Here is a 9,559-nt window from a genome sequence, read left to right on the forward strand (position 1 = left end):
TGAGAACTTTTTGAGGAATGGTGTACCCTTGCAAGTCTTGTCGATACCTGTGAGTACCACACTTTGGACATGTCTCCATAGTCTCGTATTCTTCTCGAAATAGTATGCAATCGTTGATATATGAATGGATGTTATTGTAGTCCATGTCAAGCTTCCGTAAAACATGTGCATCATCACGAGACTCAGGCATGGTATTTGCAGGTGGTAATATATGATATTTTAATAACCTAAAAAAAAGCATAAAACAGCTTGAAAAAGCACAAATATTTGTAATAATAGAGCCAAATTTTTTTTTTCAATGAAGCATATACACAAGGTACCTGAACAACTCGGTCACACTCGTATCGCTCCACCCGTATTTTGCTTGCATAGTTAAGAGTGCAAGCAGTGTCTTCAGCCGAGATACTTGGCACCCATCATATAATGGTCTGAATGCTTCCTCTCTAAGCGGATCAGAAGTCTCGACATCCATGGGAATCAATGCATCGATCATTGCCTCCATCTAAGGCTCCAAGATTGTAGGTAGGTTTGGAAGGTTGCCTATCTCCTCTGGCATTGACGGTATAGATTGGCTTTGCAAGTGGTGGATTAGCTCCTGCACTCCATCCATCGCATGCCCACGTACTCTTCTAATTGGCTGCAAAGGGTGCACTCCCCCTTGGGATGAGACATCACCTCCATGGATAGAAAATTTGCCAGCAAGACCCAATCTTATTGTATATGGTATTCAATTAGCTTGCGAGTACAATGCATGATTGATATTAACTTCAAATTACAGTTTGCTGAAAATCCGCAATTGCCTGATCAATGATCTCAGATTGAAACTCGCCAAATCATCGTATGTGTTCTATAGACAATCGGCGTTTTCGTCTAAATTCCAACTTGCATTGAGAGCAAGGACATGGGACACACTGATTAAGATACACCTCACGATCTTGAACAACATGACCTTCTTCATTTTCCATTTTGCCTACGTTACAACAAACAATTTGTTTTTGTTATCATTCTTTTCTTTTCTTAGATTGTTGTCCTCTTCTTCCATCTCTCTCTTTTTCTATGGCCTAGCATATAGTATCATAGAATACTAGTATTTAGTACCTAGTACTCAGTACCTAGCACATAATATTTCGTTTTCTCTCTTCCTCTCCCTCTCTCATTTCCTCTCCCTCCCTTGCCCTCACCCTCACCCTCTCTTTCTCTCTTTCCCTATTAGGTTTAATGATATTTCTCTTTTTCTCTCTCCTCTCTCTCTCTCATTTCCTTTTTTCTCTCTACTCTCCCTCTCATTCCTCTCCCTCCCTCTCTCCTTTTCTCTCTCCTCTCTCACATTCCTCTCCCTCCCTTGCCCTCTCTCATTCCATTTTCTCTCTCCTCTCCCTCTCTCATTTCCTTTTCTCTCTCCTCTCTCTCTCATTCCTCTCCCTCCCTTGCCCTCTCTCATTCTATTTTCTGTCTCCTCTCTCTCTCTCATTCCTTTTCTCTCTCCTGTCCTTCTCATTCCTCTCCCTCTCTCTCTCTTGTTCTCTCTCCTCTCTCTCTCATTCCTCTCCCTCTCTTGCCCTCTCTCATTCCTTTTTCTCTCTCCTCTCCCTCTCTCATTTCCTCTCCCTCCCTCGCCCTCACCCTCTCTTTCTCTCTTTTCCTATTAGGTATAATGATATTTCTCTTATTCTCTCTCCTCTCTCTCACTCATTTTCTTTTCTCTCTCTACCCTCCCTCTCATTCCTCTCCTTCCCTCTCTCTTTTTCTCTCTCCTTTCTCTCTCATTCCTCTCCCTCCCTTGCCCTCTCTCATTCCATTTTCTCTCTTCTCTCTCTCTTATTCCTTTTCTCTCTCCTCTCCCTCTCTCATTTTCTTTTCTCTCTCCTCTCCCTCTCATTCCTCTCCCTCCCTCTCTCTTTTTCTCTCTCCTCTCTCTCTCATTCCCACTCCTCCCTTGCCCTCTCTCATTTCGTTTTCTCTCCTTTCCCTCTCTCATTCCTTTTTCTCTCTCCTCTCCCTCTCTCATTTCCTCTCCCTCCCTCGCCCTCACCCTCTCTTTCTCTCTTTCCCTATTAGGTTTAATGGTTTTTCTCTCTTTTTCTCTCTCATCTCTCTTTCTCTCTCATTTTTTTTTCTCTCCTCTCCCTCTCTAATTTCGTTTTCTCTCTTCCTCTCCCTCTCTCGCCCTCACCCTCTCTTTCTATCTCTCTTTCCCTATTAGGTTTAATGATTTTTCTCTCTTTTTCTCTCTCCTCTCGTCTCTCTCTCATTTTTTCTTCTATCTCCTCTCTCTCTCTCATTTACCTTTCTCTCTTTCTCTCCCTCTCTCATTTCCTGTCCCTTCTTCACCCTGACCCTCTCTTTTTCTCTTTCTCTATTATTTTTAATAAATTGTTCTCTTTTTCTCTCTCCTCTCCCTCTCTCATTTTTTTCTCTCTTCCTCACCCTCTTCCTCTCTCGTTTCCTCTCCCTCCCTCGCCCTCACCCTCACCCATACCCTCTTTGGCTCTATTTGCCTATTATGTTTAACATCTTATCTCTTTTTCTCTCTCCTCTCATTCTCTCTTTTTTTCTCTCCTCTCCTTCTCTCATTTCTTCTCCCTCCCTCTCCCTCTCTCATTTCCCTATTATATTTTCGTCTCTCCCCCCTCTCCCTCTCTCATTCCCTCTCCCTCTCTCATTTCCCTATTATGTTTTCGTCTCTCCCCCTCCCCCTCTCCCTCTCTCATTTTCTCTCTCTTCCTCCCCCTCCCTCTCTCATTTCCTCTCCCCCTCCCCCTCCCTCTCCCTCTCTTTAATTTTCCTCTCTTTCTCCCTCTCCCTCTCCCTCATTTCTTCTCCCTCTCTCATTACATACAAATTATACAAAAAATAAATAAATAAGAGAGAGAGTACACTCTCCCTCTCTTATTCCCTCTCTCATTTCCTCCCCCTCCCTCTCCCATTTCCTCCCTCTCCCTCTCTTTAATTTCACTCTCTTTCTCCCTCTCCGTCTCCCTCTCCCTCATTTCTTCTCCCTCTCACATTATATACAAATTATACAAAAATTAAATAAATAAGAGAGAGAATACACTCTCCCTCTCTCTTGTTCTCTCATTTCATCCCCCTCCCTCTTCCATTTCCTCCCTCTCACTCTCCCTCCCTCCCTCCCCCATTTCCTCCCTCTCCCTCTCTTTCTCTCTCATTTCCTCTTCCTCTCTCAAATATATACACAAATTATAAAAGTAAAAGGGAGAGGGAGAGAGAGAATGCACTCTCCCTCCCTCTCCCTCTCTCATTTCCTCCCTCTCCCTCTCTTTCTCTTTCTCTTTCTCTTTCTCTCTTTCTCTCTCCCTCTCTCTCGTTCTCTCATTTCATCCCCCTCCCTCTTCTATTTCCTCCCTCTCCCTCCCTCCCCCTCCCTCTCCCTCTCCCTCTCCCTCTCTTTCTCTTTCTCTCCCTCTCTCATTTCCTCCCCCTCTCTCTCCCTCTCCCTCTCTTTCTCTTTCTCTTTATCTTTCTCTCCCTCTCTCTTTCTCTTTCTCTCCCTCCCTCTCCCTCTCTTTCTCTCTCATTTCCTCTCCTAAACAAGCAAAAGAGAAAGAGAATTAAATCCTAAACAAGCAAAAGAAGGAGAGAATGTACTCACTGATGAGATAAGGCGAGAGTTTGGCGGCTCCTCTTCGCGATGAAGGCTCCTCCTCTCCTTCGCGAACGACAACGGCGATGGTGGCAAGCCTTCTTCCTCTCCCTCTCTCACGACAGTCGCTCTCTCTCTCTCACTCTGTCTCTCAAAACGATTGACAAAAATGCGTGAAATGAACCCCCGCTTGGTGTCGACGTGTTTTTTTTCCCTGTGGGGTGTCACTATTTGCGTGCGACGCGAATAGCGACGCAAATAGCAACACCGCTACCTGCATCGCTACCCGCCGTCACTATAGGTTTAAATCCTTGTGGTGTGCAGACCAATCCAAGAGGTGTCTTCATTGTGGTAATGTCTCAGCTTTCTAATGAAAGCTAAAATTAGTCATATCCTGAATATAGGTCTCCCATAGAATAAATTGCTCTACCTGCAAAAGCTTCAGCAAACTTATCAACAATTGGACCCGAATCAACATTTTGGATTGTGACACGATTGATAGACTGTAGATCTTGAATGAATCGTAAAGATCCATTTTTCTTAGGCACAGTAAACCATCCGTTTGAGTAAGGTGCTGAAGAAGGTTCTAAAATCTTCATTCTGATATTCTTATTTAGAAGTTCCAATAATTTGGGTAGATGCGCCCTTGGAACGGGAATGGGCTTGAGGTTCCAAGGCACGTGTGGGACCGTAAAAATGACCATAGGAGCCACAATATTTGAATCCACACTGTCTATTTCACTTGGTTGAAAAGCAAAAGCTTTTCCATGTTTCATTAGCATTTGCATAAAAGAGTGTTTTTCAGCCGCGGCGAAAGGAAAGAATTTTCACCTATTTTGAGCTCTTTTATACTTTCAGATGTGAACTTGTGACCAATGTTAGAAGGATCACGAAGACTTGGCTGATTTGCTACCCTATCAGCGAGCCCTTCACTTCTGTTGAGTAAACCATTGTCTTCCTGTTCAAAAAATCCTTGAATTGTTTGATAAAAATCCAATGTACATACTTCTATGGACTGACTTTCAGCTTGATTTTTTGCATGAGCAGTTGCATATATTTCAGCCAATGTGTAAGTAGTAACTAGTAAAAAAAAAAAGCCCAAAATATCTTCATTTTTAGCCATCATGTCATAAGTTTTTAGCTCCCTTTTTACATGACATAAATATTTTCTTTCAACCTTAGTCATGGCCGAAAGAGACTTATAACAGCCCATACTATTGGTTGTACATACATATAAAGTTGCTAGAGAGACAGTTTCTATTGCATGAGGAGGTTCAATCTTTTTACATTACGCACTACCATAGCCTCGCTTTATAGTAGAGTAGCCCGAAAACCCTTGAATTTTTGGGCATTAGGAGGCACAGGATAATCACGCAGTCGATCTCTATTTCGATGATGGTTAACATAGACAGTAAGAAATTGGACAGCTCGTTCATTATCCTTGCTTCGGATTCGAGCATAGGAAGAATCATCATCAAGAGCTTTTGTTTCCAAGCAGGCTTCAGAAATGTAAGGTTGCCCAAGAATGATAGGGTAACTACAAGAGTCTTGAACAAAAGAGTGAAAATTATGTTTTATGTCTCAAATAGTTACCTGCACATTAGAACATGCAGCATATAACTCTCCAGAAGAGTTGTTTGCAGCTCTCATTCGCCAACTTGGATCAACATCTATGGGCCATCGGCCACTTTCATAGAGAATCCTTGCCATGATGTTTATCTCCGAGCCATGGTCTAAGAGTGCAATACATGGTGTTTCTCTTTCTCCAATTTTGATGACTGTCTCCGTTGTTGCTCTTGCCCAATGCGTACGGGAGTAGTGACTACTTCGAATGAACCGAGCCTCTTCTTCCTCATGCATATGCTGTAGACAGCCTTCTTTTTTAGAGATGGGCTACCCAACTGGTTTGGATCAGCCCACCATTACATTTTCAGCTTTCACTTCTTTAATTTTTTCATTCATGTTTTCTTTATCTTTAGCTTCAATTGCTGCAATTAATTCTTTAACTGCTTCAAGTTGAATTCATTGTGAAGTCAGCTTCTCTTCATCATGCACAAAAACTCGAAGAACTTGCAAAAAAGCATGCACTATTTCTTTATCACTAACATATTGTCTTTTTCTTTAGATTACATTAATAATTACATCATGGAATTCACGTTTGGCAATTCCAAGAATTTCACCCAATGTGAATTCAATTTTACTTCCTAGAATTCGTTATTCTAGGACTCGTTTGAGATCAGTTGTAGATTCTATGTCAAACTGCATTTTGTAGTCTGGCTGCTTGCTTTTCTTCTTTTCTTCAGTCTTGTTTGTTTGTGGCGCATCTTCCATCTCTTGATTTGGGGTTATATTTTTAGCAAGCTTTGGTTGTTCAGGTGTTTTTCTAGTTACCCCTTTTGGAGGGCCAGAAGAGGAAGGCTTTGGTTCATCTTCTCTTCTTCTCTTTTCTTCAATCAAGACTTCTTTATGATTGACGTCAGCCAAATGTACAAAGGTAGAAAAATAATCTATTGGTTCTTTCCAACCAGTTATTCCTCGAATATACTGACTGGCGTTAGCCAAATCTTCTTTGGCCGCTTTACCACGTTCCATTCGATCTAGTGCCTGCATCCATACTTTAGATTGCACATTAGCTTTACATGCATTCAAACATCCATTGAATTCTTCTCTTCTTGGCAATGCCATTTCCTTCATTTTCAGCCTCTTCTGATACTTGTTGATGGCAAGTTCCCCCAGCTGCATACCAAAAACATGGAGCCCCAAGAGAGAAACTAAGGAAAAGGGGATTATACTGCAAGAAAATCTATCTTGTAACAAAAACAAGTTTTTATTTCATTCTTTTGATGACCAAAATAAAGAAAACAATAATTCTTCACGCAACATCATAGTAGATATCTTCCACGGATTTCATAGAATCAACCATAATCTTCAACATCTTCATAGAATCCATCAATAAAACAAAGAATATTAAAGAATATACAATTTTTGAATGGAAATGAATCACATAGTATTCATCTTCAATGTCTTGATAATTCTCTCTCTCAATCTCTCATATACAGATACACTGTTTTGATAGAATTGGCTATCTTTGACTCTCTCTCTATCTCTCTATCAATAGTACATCATCTCCTCACTACAGTACTCAATAATGACTCTCAATAATTCTTCTTAGGTCGTGGATACACCTCCCAAGAGGTATGTCTGATGCGAAGAGGCACCAGAGTCACTACAGTGTCTCTTCATAGCTCACTACTGTCACTGTCTCTCCAGTCTCCTCTTCACTCTTTAGCAGCTGTTTCTTCCATTTGTTTTAGCTCTTTTGAACTTAGATTCATTCTTTCCAAAAGTTAGAAAACTTTTCCAAAGTCACACGTACATTCTACAGAACACTTACAGAAAACCTACAGAACAGAACACAATAGGAATAGAGCAGAGACAGAACAGAGACACAGGCTCTATAGAAGGTTTATAGAGGGTTACAGAAGGTCATCAAAGAACAACAAATCCTCATAACTCATACCAAAACCATTCCAAACTATCAAAAACTATTCAATAAGCTTCCAAAATATTTCAACCTCCATCAATCATCAATCCATGCTTCATACTACAGAAGAAAATTAGAGCAAAACAGAAGCTATATAGAAGGTATCAAAACCAATCGGAACCTCAACAGAATCTATCAGAACATCACAGAGCCTCATATTTCTACTAAAAATCATCATGAACTTCCAAAACATAATCAATATCATCCAAAATAATCTCAAACACTTTCATTATCAACCATACATCACTCTGAATCCATCAAAAATCAATCATTCAGACCTCAAAAACAACAAAAATCAGTAAAAAATTTAGTCTTTTTCCACCCTCAACAGCTGCACTACAAAACGATGCCACTATACTAGAGCTAGGGTCTATAGTGGAAAGTGAGATCTCTAGACTCAAGGTCATGTAAAACCTAGGGTATATCTAGTCTCGTATGTCTGCGCATAGTGTGAGGAGCTAATCCATGTGACGAAGGCGGGAGTGGTAGCCATGGCACACAAAGTGAGAAGGAATGAGAACACAAGTGTAGGGAAGTAGAAAATCAAGGTGAAAATGAGTTTGGAGTTATATCTTTTATGTATCTAAGATTTTAAATAAAGATTCTTATAAAATTTTTAACCCTAAAGTTTCAAATTAACAGTTACCTTAGTTTCTTTATTTCAATACTTTAAAGTCCCCATTAAAATTACTCATACAGATAAACGCTTCATTCTATATTATTATATCCTTGAATATGCTTGGATCGTTGAGTATATTCAAGTCCAACTAGAGAAAATATAGAAAAATTTTAAGAAAACAAATCTAAAAGACCTTCAAATCCCTTTGGATCCAATTTACTATTTAAATTTAGGAAATGACTAGAAGAGATGAGCTACCATATAACATTATGCAAAGACAATTTTCCATAGATTATAGAACTCTACCCTGCAATTTAATTATGATATTAACTAGCACACTTGGATCACAGTAAACTAACATGATCAAAATTGAAAGTACTCTAAAGGTTTGTATTCGCTCTTTATAAATTTTTTTTACAAGGATTCCACTATCTCAAGGATATGTGGAGAAGTACATTGTTTACATGTTATGGATTGCTGACTACGAGTCCTGACTTTTCTATTATCTAACTTCAAATAGAAGTTGTAGAGGGGCTCATTGGACATTAATTGGATTTCTTGTCTCAGAAAAGAAATGGGCCAATGACTCTCTGCATTGACTACAAAAGGATTATGACCTTTCCACAAGATAACCACATCTATGAGAGCTGTATGTGTCTCATCTCAGGTATCTTCATCCAAGCTGATCTACTTTCCTTGCAAAATTCACCATATTCTATATCAAAAGTGAATGCACATAGTTTGTCTAGCGATGAAATACCTGCAATAAAAATAAAAATAAAAATAATGGTAAGTAAATGTAACTAACACAACAATTCATCTAAGCAAGACCTATGTTAATTAAATCAAGGCATGCAAAGTAGTAAAAAATATTTACTTGAATGTGAGATCAGATTGGTGTTCTTTTAACATGCCAAAACTCACCTAATAGCTGACTCATCCATTCCTCAGATGGACACTTGCATTGATAAGTAATATTTTTTTTCTTTAGAATATCACATGAACCAAATAAATGTGCAAACAATGAGAATGTAATAAACCAAATAAGATGCACATCTTTGGAGCATGTGGTGGGTTTCATAGCACTATTGATGTCAAATTTTATCTTGGACTTACATGCTCCTGACAACTCCAAGATACCAATCAACCATTCACCACTAGATAGTGGTGGCAATGGGACATGCTGCAATCTTTGGCTTTCTACTCCATACAATGAATTATAAAAAAAGATATTTTGAGTTTCAATTTGACTTGTAGAGTTATTATCATAGATCAAAGAACTTATGTCTTCATACCAAACGTGTATCTTGCTACTCAAACATTCCACATTCTACCATTCATGCAAAGTTGATGGATATAGAGCTGTTAGTAAAACAAGATTCAATTAGAACACTGCAAAGATTTTTAAAAATAATTTTGATGCAAAAGAATAAGCAATGATAAAATTTCAAAATGTACCATTTTGTTTATAATTTAGAATGTAGTTCTTGTCATGTATAGAGATTTGTTTGTGCGTGTAAACATGTTGGATCAACACTTTTGTTACTGTACTTGTTCCATTAAATACTTTTCTAAACTCTAAAATTCTATCTTTCCAATGTTTGCTGGGGTTTGAAACATCCTTACACTTGACTTTGAAACTCCCTCAAGTACTTGGGTGCATCCACATCCAATCCAACTTATAGTACTTATCACAAATCCGATTACTGCCACTATCTTTCCTATTGAAGACCTCCACTAGAAGTATGTTATTGATGTTTTTTCTATGTGAAGACATCTATAATAACCAAATAGA

The sequence above is a fragment of the Lygodium microphyllum genome, chromosome 2 (genome assembly GCF_053477565.2).
Source record: "Lygodium microphyllum isolate KBCC chromosome 2, Lygodium_microphyllum_v1.1.10, whole genome shotgun sequence".
In the NCBI taxonomy this organism is placed as follows: domain Eukaryota; kingdom Viridiplantae; phylum Streptophyta; class Polypodiopsida; order Schizaeales; family Lygodiaceae; genus Lygodium; species Lygodium microphyllum.